Below are 11,215 nucleotides of genomic sequence, written 5' to 3' on the forward strand. Positions count from 1 at the left end.
AAATTCCACAACTTTTGTTACTATAGTCGAGCATGGATTTTCTGACCCTACAAAACATTTATCTAAGTGAAAGCAATTATCACTTCACATACCATTTGCAGATATTTCTAATATGAGGTTTTTGATGTCCTGTACGAAGATGTTAAAAGATGCCCCTATGCTTTTTTTAAGAAAATGAAAAGACGAAAGATACAATTTTATTAAAATGAAAAATACAAAGGGGGACTTAAAACCAAAACCCCAAATATAAGTATGTCACCTAAAACAATATCTTCGTGCACTTCTTGAAGCAAAAATATTAATTATTTTTACATATTCAACATTCGTTAAAAATTTACTTTCAATACTCAAAATTGCTAACCCGTTTAGCCTTTCTTGACTCATGGTAGACCGCAAATATGACTTCAATAACTTTAGCTTTGAAAAACTACTTTCAGCAGATGCTATCGTGACGGGTACAATTAGCAAAATCCTATATGCAAGCAACACATTTGGAAACATATCCATCTTCTTTGCAAACTCCAAAATCTCAATTGATGTCCATGACTTTTCTCCTTTATATGCTTCCGATAGTAACATTTCCTGTAAAATTTACAATTCCATAAACAAGTGCTTCCCATCAATATCACAATCATCACCATTTGTTAATACAACTTCAAGATGCATATCACGGATGGACCCATACCAGGGACGAACCCAAGAATTTTTGGATATGGTGGCACTATATAAAACAGTTGCACCTTCTAAAACAAAAGGGTTGCACGTATCACGAACCTAATTTTTTTACCTTACCACGGAGGAACAATACGATGGCACGTGTCACCTCAACCACCCCTCTAGGTCCGTCCCTGATTCATACAATAATTTTTCAATTCATCATCATTTAAATGAACCAACTTTGACCCATCAAACAAGAAACCAAAAATCGATTCAAAAAATTTCGTTTGCTCAAATCTAGTCTCCAATTGAGATAGAGTCATGTCAACCAAAATAAGAAAATAATCAGTTCTAAATGTTTCTTGAGCAGATTGTTGTTCTCTTTCCGTATTTGGAATCTCGTCAAACTGTTTTTCTTTCTAAAATAAGAACGTTTTATAGGAAACTCCAGCTCAATACCAATTTCATTTGCAATATGTTTAGCTTCAATAATGGCAGAAGTAAGTCCAGTCTCCCTATATTTCTCAAAATAACAAACCAATATCTCTAAATTTTTGACCGCAACATCAAGTAGCATATCTTTAGATTGTAATTTTTTGCTAACTAAATTCATTCTATATATTTCATACCAAATAAGCAAACTGACAATAAATTCAAAACATGAAAGTTTACCATCTACCAAAGATTCAACATTTCTACATAATTTTCCGTCATTGCTAACTTGAGATAATTTCAACAACGCTTCCTTTATTTGAGCAAATTGACTTTTTATAGCTTTAACACTTTCAATATGACTTTCCCAACGGGTAGTAGACAAAGATTTCAAATTCAAATCATCAAAAACTCAAGTAAAAATGTAAAACATTCCATCGCTTGGTAGAATTAGCAAACACATTGTATATTGTTTGACATGTTCCAAAAAACGTTTTTGCTTTATGACAAGAATTTGCCATATCACACACAACTAAGTTAAGACTATGGCAACCACAAGGCATATAAAATGCTCTAGGATTTACATCAAGCAATCTTTTTTGAACACCTTGATGTTTTCCTTTCATATTAGATTTATTATCATAACCTTGTCCTCGCACACAATTAATGTCTAAATCTAGAGATTTTAAAACATCAAGTAACATAGTGAAGAGACCTAAACCAGATGTATCCTCTACGACCAAAAACTCTAAGAAGAACTCTTCTACACTTATGGGATCACACGACATATCAACACATCTTATAATCAAAGTCATTTGTTCCTTGTAACTTGCAATAGGAGTGCAATCAAGAATTATGGAAAAATACTTTGCCTCTTTCATTTGTTTAATAATCACACTCTTAACTTCAGATACCAACAGTTGAATCAATTCATTTTGAATTTTATGGCTAAGATAACGATAATGAGTTTCTTTGTCTTTAATTAGCCGAAAATGTTGTTTCATGTCAGGATCAAACTTCGCAATCATTTGAAGTGTACCCAAAAAATTTCCATTAGAATTTTGATAAATTTTTTCCTTTGATCCATGAAAAGCCGAATTATATTGTGCTAGACACTTCACAACAACAATTAATGTAATCAAAACTTCTTTTTCAATGATCTGTATCTTTCTTAATCAATTATTTTAATTCTTTATCAATTGTTTGATTTTTATTCAATCTCACTCGCAACTCAGTCCAAGTTCTCAAGTTAATCATATGCTCAAAACTATTTTCATGCACTCTTAATGTTTCACCTAAATGCCTCCAATCATATATCCCTTAGGTAGCTAATTGACTTCTAGACCAAGCAGTTTTGAATATCTTACAACAAAAACAAAAAAGTTTATCCAACTCGTTTGAATAAACCAACCATTTCTATCATAAGAATCTTCATTTCATAACTTACAGACATAATGTTCACAAGAAAAGCGTCTACCTACTTTATCATTTGGAAAGTTGATGTTGGTTTCCCTTATAGGCCCTGTTGGTCCCTTGAGCGTCTACAAGAATAGTAAAACAGTTTGTAGAAGGGGGGGATGAATACAAACACAATATTTTCAAATTTAAAATATATATTGATAAAGAAGATCAATACATATTTTACAAGATTGCTTGCGCAAAGATAAAGTAATAAAAACCTATCTAAACAATCTTTGGTTACACACGAGTTCTTAGTAAACAAGAAAAGAAATGCTGTAAAGAGAAGATCCTTTACTTAAGCTAGAAAACGCTTGAAGTAAGAATTAGGTTTAAAGAGTGAGTTGCGTGCACTCAACATGGAGAAGAAACACTTCTATTTATACCTAGTGCATTAATGTTCATTTAATGCAATATGGTAGGGTTAGAGTGCGTGTCAAGCCTTAAGAGGAAGGCTTGTCCTTTGCTACAGTGAATAGTACAAAAAGTACTATTCATGAGCAGACATCCTTACCTAAAGTTGGTGGACAATAGAGTCGACTAGTCGGCTCCGTACCGTACTAACTTTCATAAGGATATGGGTTTGTCCTTTGTGTGCATAAGGACAAGACAACAACAGTCGTGCTAAGCAAGCTTCCTTTGATCGCTGAATGCTGGAATGACATGAAGGTCTCTTCATCATTCGCTGAGGCTTGAGCAGCCTTCACACATTTGTAGACATGCTTGTAATCACTGAGTACCGCTTCAGATCACGTACTCGCCAGTTTCTAATCTTCATTTTCAGTCTTCGACATCTGCTAAAGGTTATTTGGTGTGAGTGTTATCTTCTTGAAGTATCGTTGTCTTTGATTGATTTGCAATACAAGTTCTTCAGCGATCACTGAACAGACTCAGTGATGATTGCTGGAATTGAAAAGACAGAAACATAAATCAACGTACAAGTGAAAAGGGTTATCATCAAATCACTGAGAGAGAAGATCAACAATCTCCCCCTATTTGATGATAACAAGGCAACATAAAGAAAGTTGTCTTATCAATTGGTAGAAAGAAAAAGTTGCATATAAAGTACATGTCCCTTTTTACTATTTTTTGGATCTTTTCCAGTGAGTCAGTCTCAGCTTGAGAATTTTTCTTAAGTTATATCTAAGAAAATTACAAGTACATAAACTGAAACTGAAAGCTTATTCACTGACTTATAGATTGTCAGTGAATGCGAAAAGTAACACTGGAACTTATAGACTTGTGTCCCTATTACTTTTTTCAGGGATCTTTTTCAGTGAAGTACATGGAATACTCATTTTATTAATCATGGGAAATATTACAAGTATTACAGTACATGTCTAGGGCTTACAGATTATAAGTACAATCACTGAAAGTAGACATAATACAAGAAGTTACAAGGAAAAATGGATTGTTGTTACAAAGAGAAACTATTCTAGAACACTTAGATCTATGTAACCAGGTACATCTTCACCAAGGTTTCTTCGACGTTGAAATTCCCTTCGTATCTTCAGATCTACGACTTTTCCAGGCATGCTATCATCTATCCAGAGCAAGAGGTAAACCAGATGACCCATTGGACATAGATGTAGCTCTGACATTCTTTGAAATCCGACTTCACCTTCATAGTCAAGAAATATAACTTCTAACTCAGGTTTAAAATTCACAGAGTTGGGTGTATAGGGACCCTTATCTGGCAAGTCAAGATTCAGCATTGAAATGTCTGTACTCTGGTGACCCTTCAAGACTTCATCTTAGGAGAACCTTATTTCATGTTTGTTCCTTAAGAATGGTCTATCATTAGGATCAGAGAGCTTAAGTTTCTTCTTCCCACCTTTCTTCAGAGATGGCCAGTCAGGGACCTTGATATACCTGGACATCCTTTTGATGAGCTTGTTGATGGTGTCCTTGATAAGTGTCTTGTGTCTCGACTTGGATCGCTGAATGGCTTGTCTGATCTCCATCCATTCGCTGTATCCATAATGGCCTAGGTAGGAAGGATACTCGATAAAGGCATCAAGATTGTACCTGGTGATGAGCATTGAGACCAGTGTTCCACTATCTTTAAAACGTCCACTGATGCTGACGCTGATAATCGGGCAATGACTGATTTTCTTTTTTAGCTTTGCTTCGCTCTATCGCTTGTCCTTTTCCACCAGCTTCAGATTCTTCTCATGCTCAGCTTCTACAATAGAAAGAAGTTTAGCCTGGGCTTGGACTGGGCTTGGACATCGTTCACCATTTTCTTGGACTTTTTCTTGGGGAGGACCTCTGCAACTAGTGACTTGGCCAGCTTCAAGCTGTCTTCAGTCTGCTTCTTTTGAAGCTCTAGCTCTTCTTCAGCCCTCAATGCCTCGAGTCTTTCAGCTTCAGAAATGACTACCTGAGAGGTAGAATCTTCAAATAAAGGTTGTTGAGGGATATTGAANACTACCTGAGAGGTAGAATCTTCAAATAAAGGTTGTTGAGGGATATTGAACAATACCTTCAAGTTTCCTTCTTTAGCGACCGCCTTGCCCTTGGACTTGGGGTCCTGGTTCCCTAATGGAGTAGATTCACCTTGCCTTACTCCCCTTGGGATCCAGAATCCCTGAGAGCAACTCCCTTGGTGACGGTTGATGGCTTCTGGTACTTGATGGTAAAGTCATCTTCATCAACATCGTCGTCATCGCCATCTAGATCACTTTCGGGTTCTGGAATGGTAGATTCATCATCATCTTCATCATCTTCATCATCATCATCATCACCAGCAGCAGTGATGGAAGAGGCATCGTCTCTTGGGATGGCATTGACAACCTCAGCTGGAGCATCTTCGATGGTCGTGATTATAGGAGCAGCAACCGCTTCAGCTTTAGGAGCCTCAGCTTCAGCTGCAACTGAAGCTGATACTGAACCAACAGGCTGAGAAGGAGCAAAAGCAGCATCAGATGATTCATCAGTGTTGGACCTCATCTCCCCCTCTCTGGCTAATACTTAATAGAATTGGCTAGAGAATTCGTCCAAGCGCTGACACTGGAGAACCATTATGTCCTCTAGCCTTGACAAAGCACTGGCTAGAGTTGTCGTTTCCTCATGCGTCTTATGGAACTGGGCGCGATCACTAGCAGAGAAAGAAGGTGGGATCACTAGAGCTGGTTGACGGACAACATCCAGGATCTGTTGAAGAAGACCAGTCTGCTGATCAGCGATAGCCTAAGCATCGTCAGCCCCGCTGTGAAGAACAAAAATGGCATCGATGTTGGCTTGAACAACTTCTTGGAGACTCTGAAGATGACTCTGAACTTCTTGAACGTCCGCCTGGATGGCAAGGAAGCTCGCATCAAGATCACCCTAGCGGGACATGTCTTGGTGGACTTCATTGATCCTACAGAGGACGGTATCAACAGCTTGAAGGAGAAGTTTGATATTAGATGCCATATCATAGTCATCGTCAATCTCTTCATCTCATCCATCATCTTTCTCGCCCCTTTCCTCTTCCTCTCCCTGAGCATCAGGCTGATGCATCGAAGAAGGACCTGCAAGAGAGGAAGTGTGAGCTAAGGGCTCAAGGCTAGTAGAAAAGAACGGATAGGAAGATGGAATACCTGAGGGGCCATCAATGACATCAAAATGATTGTCACTGGCGTGAGCAAAGATGTCGTCGAGAGGAAGGACATTTGTATGCTGAGGAGCATCGAGAGGAGCAACCTCTAGTCCAGTGGTGCATGTCTCAGTATCGGGAAGGACAGTCGTTGATACATCATCAACATGTGTAAAGATCAAAGAAGGTGGAGAAGAAAAAATGGTCGAGAAGAGACGTGGGTGTTCAACGGTGGCGGTGCTGATATTCACACCTTCAGTGATTTGGGTCACTGAGGCGGTTGGGGTAGGTACCACTGATACGAAATTGATGGGAGAATTCACTGAAAAGCTAGGAGGGTTAGCAGAAGACCCCTCAGGGATAAGGCTAGTTTCAATAACTAAAGCCTTTTGAGATGCTCCAGCTAGAGACGTTGTTATTTCCCAGATCTGACAGTAGAACGATTTACACTAGAAGTTTGTAAGAGAAATTAAACAAGAAGATTAAACAGAGAAATAGCGACTGCTTTTCATTTATTGAAAGTAGAGATTACAAACTCTCAAGAAACCCTAATCGACTCTCATATGATTTTGAATCTTTTGTATTACAATGAAGTTTTTCTATCTGCTCTAATACCTATTTCTCTATCTCTAACACTCTATTTATAGGCAGTAACCTACCAAACCTGGATAAGATTAATGCTATCCAGAACAGGAATAGCCTTATCCAGRWAAAGGAAACTGAAGGTAGTCATCTAAAAGATAACAGAGGACGGCACAGCCAGAGAGTCTCTTGTCAAATAGAACAGAGGCTCTGTTAGCATCACCAGAGGCTCTGTGAGCATTCACAGAAGCTCTGGTCTTCACAGAGGGGCTCTGGTCCAAGGGACTTGGAGTCCAAGAACTCTGATCCACATAGAATCTCACAGAGGCTCTGGYCTTCACAGAAGCTCTGTAGTCTCTGAAAGAAGCTCTGGTTATCCGGGACTCTTTAGCACAGAGGCTGGTCTTCTAGACTTTAGACGTTTTGGCGCAGATACTTCTTCAGTTCGTCTTCTAGCTCTGGATTGTTTCATRAAAYTTTTTCAAGTTAATTATTAGCTTTAAAAATAAAGCTAACAGACGTGGTTGTCCCCTTTTTGAACTTCTTGGCTCTCTGAGGTGAACCAAGAGTTGGTTAAGAGGATCATTTTGATGGGGTTTTGGTGGCTTGGCTAGACGGTGCAGAAGAGGTAGTGATGGACACAATAGAAGAGAGTGCCACATCACTGTCCCTTAGCTTATGATCTAGAATCCTGGATCCAAGCTTGAAAACCTGGAGGTTTCCTTCCTTGGCGTAGAGATCTTTAAAGATATTTGCAAACACCATTGAAAGAAACCTGGTGTAAGGCACCACCTTTTCTCGTTGGTGCTTGTTCAGCTTGAGCACCAGGTCATCGAAAATTACCGCAACATAATTTATATTGCAACATTGAATCGTAGATACGCCTATGGTTAAGTGTGAGAAAGTTTTTGAAACAAGTAAAAACTTCTTTTGAAAAATCCTTAAAGAAGAGTTACAGTTTTTCAAGTGGAATGTGTAAAAAGAAACAAGATTATAATTTAGAAAGAGATGATTAAATAACCTTTATTATTTAATATATTAAGAGAACAAGATCCTTAAAACATATTAAATGTTTCTTATAACAGAAATAAGAAGAAGAAGATATAGACCTTAGTTGTTTGAGAGAGAAAGGTCGAAAGAACTTTGAAGATTTAGAGGATTCTAGCTTGTGGAGAAATTCTTGCAGAGGTTCATCTAAGAATTTTGAAAGCGTAAAGAGAAAAGTGGAGAAGAAGTCTCATATTTATAGGTAGGAGGAGAGAGAAGAAATATGAGAGGGTAAAAAGACGACGGTTCGGGAAAGCGGTCATGATGAAAAAGAAACCACGTTCTCATCCATGATTGGATGGCATTAAATGATGTAGCGTAATGACAGAACCTTTTGCGCGTCTCAAAGCGTCGCGCATAGTAAATAGAGAATGTCGTCATAAAGACGGTTCATTTACTATTTTCTTTTAAAAAACAAAAAGTTTTTAAGAAAACATAGAGTCATAGAACGTTCAACAAAACACTGATAAGACCGTCTAAAACAATTTATCACTGAAGAGAAAGATCCAGTGAGGGTTTTAAGGCATCAGTGTCAGTGATAATAGAGTCACTGATACTGGCATTTAAAAAAAACGTTTTAATCACTGAAAAGAAATGTTCAGTTATCGTTTTGATTTTTAAGAGAAGTATAAAGATATACTTAGAGATGTGGTCAGTGACAAGAGAATCACTGAGAACACCTTTTAAAACATTTGTCACTGAAGATGAAAAGCTTCAGTGAAGGTTTTAAGTTTTAGAAAAGAGAAGAGTAAGCATACCTGTGAGAGATTAGATATTTTTGCTCAAAAGTTCAGTGTCAGAGATAGAGCACTGAATCATTTCACTTACTGAGTGATGCTTAGTAGCTAAATATTAATCTTCAGTGTTCAACATACCCAATTCCCTGATCAAGATGTTAAATCTTGTCTCATCAAGAGGCTTGTGAAAAGGTCAGCGAGTTGATACTCAGTTGGGACGGAGTGAAGTTCAATATCACCATTCATAACATGATCTCTGATAAAATGATATCGGATCTCTATATGTTTGGTCTTGGAGTGAAGTACAAGATTGTTTGCAATAGCAATAGCACTAGTGCTATCACAGCAGATAGGAACCTTTGAAAACTGAAGATCGTAGTCCAGCAGTTGATTTTTCATCCAAAGAATATGGGCATAACAGCTACCAGTGGCTACGTATTCAGCTTCAGCTGTTGATGTAGACACTGAATTTTGCTTTTTACTTGTCCAGCTCACCAAATTTCCACCTAGAAGCTGACAGCCTCCAGTGGTGCTTTTCCTATCAATTTTGCAACCTGCAAAATCACTATCCGAATAACCAATAAGGTCAAAACCTGAATCTTTAGGGTACCAAAGACCCATGTCAGAAGTTCCCTTAAGATATCTGAATATGTGTTTGACAGCGATCAAATGGGATTTCTTTGGTTCAGCTTGATATCTTGCACATAAGCAAGTGGAGTACATGATATCGGGTCGACTAGCTATGAGATATAGCAGGGAGCCGATCATTCCTCTGTAAATAGTAATATTTACAGGCTTTCTATTTGGATCCTTGTTGAGAGTGAGTGGAGGAGCCATTGGAGTTTTCATAGATGAACTGTTGGATAGATCAAACTTCTTCAGCATGTCTCGAACATACTTACTTTGTTTGATAAAGATATCTTTATCTGTTTGTTTGATCTGGAGACCTAAAAAGAATGTTAGTTCTCCCATCATGCTCATCTGATATTCTTTTTTCATGCGTTTAGTGAAACAAAAACATAAAGAGGGATTAGTGGAACCAAAAATAATATCATCGACATAAATTTGGACGAGAATGATGTGACCTTTAACTTTCCTAAGAAGTAAGGTCTGGTCAATCTTTCCACAAGAGAATTTCTCAGAAATGAGAAAAGATGAAAGGGTATCATACCAGGCACGAGGAGCCTGAGAACTACCTTCTCCTTTGATAATTAAATCTTTATTCCCAATTGTTTCTGGAACATTCGGAGGGGAATAATATTCTAGGGGACCCACACCCCACTATCTCAATTATTATTACAGTAGAATTTATTCTATAAATAACAATGTAAGAGATTAGTGTTAAAGGCATCGCATCGCTTTAACCCATAAAGAGCTTTATCCAACCTATAGACATGGTTTGGATACTTAGAGTCAAGGAACCCTGGAGGTTGTTCGACATAAACTTCCTCTTGAAGTTTCCCATTAAGGAAAGCGCTCTTTACATCCATCTGAAGGACTTTAAAGTCTCTATGGGCAGCAAAGGCTAGAAATAGTCGAATTGCTTCGAGTCTAGCCACTGGTGCGAAGGTTTCGTCATAGTCGATCCCTTCTTCTTGTCTATAACCCTGAGCAACAAGCCGAGCCTTGTTGCAAGTTACCATACCATCTTCATCCAACTTGTTGTGATAGACCCATTTGGTGTCTATCACTGATTTGTCAGATGGACGTGGGACAAGGTACCAGACTTTATTCCTATCAAACTCAATGAGCTCTTCTTGCATAGCAAGGACCCAACTATGGTCAGAGATAACATCATAGATTTTCTTGGGTTCAACTAAAGAAAGAAAGTTGACAAAGAGACAGATATTTCCTAGACCACGACGTGTCTTGATACCTGTATCTGGGTCACCAAGAATTTGATGAATTGGATGGCTTTTAGTCCATCACTGAGCCGGTAGAGAACTTCATCTGAATAAGCAAGTTCAAGAACAGAAGATGTGGCTTCAGCAACAGTATTTTCAGCAATAGGGACTATTGCCAAAGGAGCCTCAGATTCAGCGATTGAAACTGGTTCAGAAATTGAAGGCATTTCATTCACTGATGGATCAATGTTTGAAATAGAAGGAAGAACACAGCTAATGGGCACTGCAGCGATTTCTGAAGAAGATACGTTAGAGTGACTAGCTGTAACTGGAATGAGTGGATCATCTTCAGCTTCGGGAGATTCAATGTTGAGAGAAGCACTGTAGGAAGCTTTAGGTTGTCCATAGTGAGAGAACATCCAGTTTTCTAATTCATCCTCATCATTTAAGATAGGTTTTGAATTAGCTGATTGTGATTCGTCAAAGGTGACATGAATAGATTCCTCTATTGTCTGTCTTCGTTTGTTGAGTACTCTGAAGGCTTTGGATACTGAAGAATATCCAATAAAGATTCTTTCATCAGCTTTGGAATCGAACTTTCCAAGTTAGTCATGATTGTTGAGAATATAACAAGTACAACCAAATATGTGAAGAAAACTTATAAAAGGCTTTCGTCCATGGAAGAGTTCATAGGCTGTCTTCTTGAATCTTTTCACGATCAGCGATCGGTTTTGAGTGAAACAAGCGGTGTTGACAGCTTCAGCCTAGAATTGAGTAGGGAGATGGAATTCGTTGAGCATTGATTGAGCAGCCTCAATGATTGTTCGATTTCATCTTTCAACGACCCCATTCTGTTGAGGAGTTCTCACTGATGAAAA

The 11,215-nt window shown here is 38.1% G+C and overlaps 1 pseudogene; it reads right to left on the reverse strand.

Moving 5' to 3' along the window:
- Positions 1-255: 255 nt before the first annotated feature.
- Positions 256-10,564, reverse strand: LOC112503993 (annotated as a pseudogene).
- Between the last annotated feature and the right edge of the window lie 651 nt (positions 10,565-11,215).

This window comes from Cynara cardunculus, unplaced genomic scaffold (assembly GCF_001531365.2).
Source record: "Cynara cardunculus var. scolymus isolate 2C unplaced genomic scaffold, CcrdV1 Un_Scaffold_4302, whole genome shotgun sequence".
Lineage (NCBI taxonomy): Eukaryota > Viridiplantae > Streptophyta > Magnoliopsida > Asterales > Asteraceae > Cynara > Cynara cardunculus.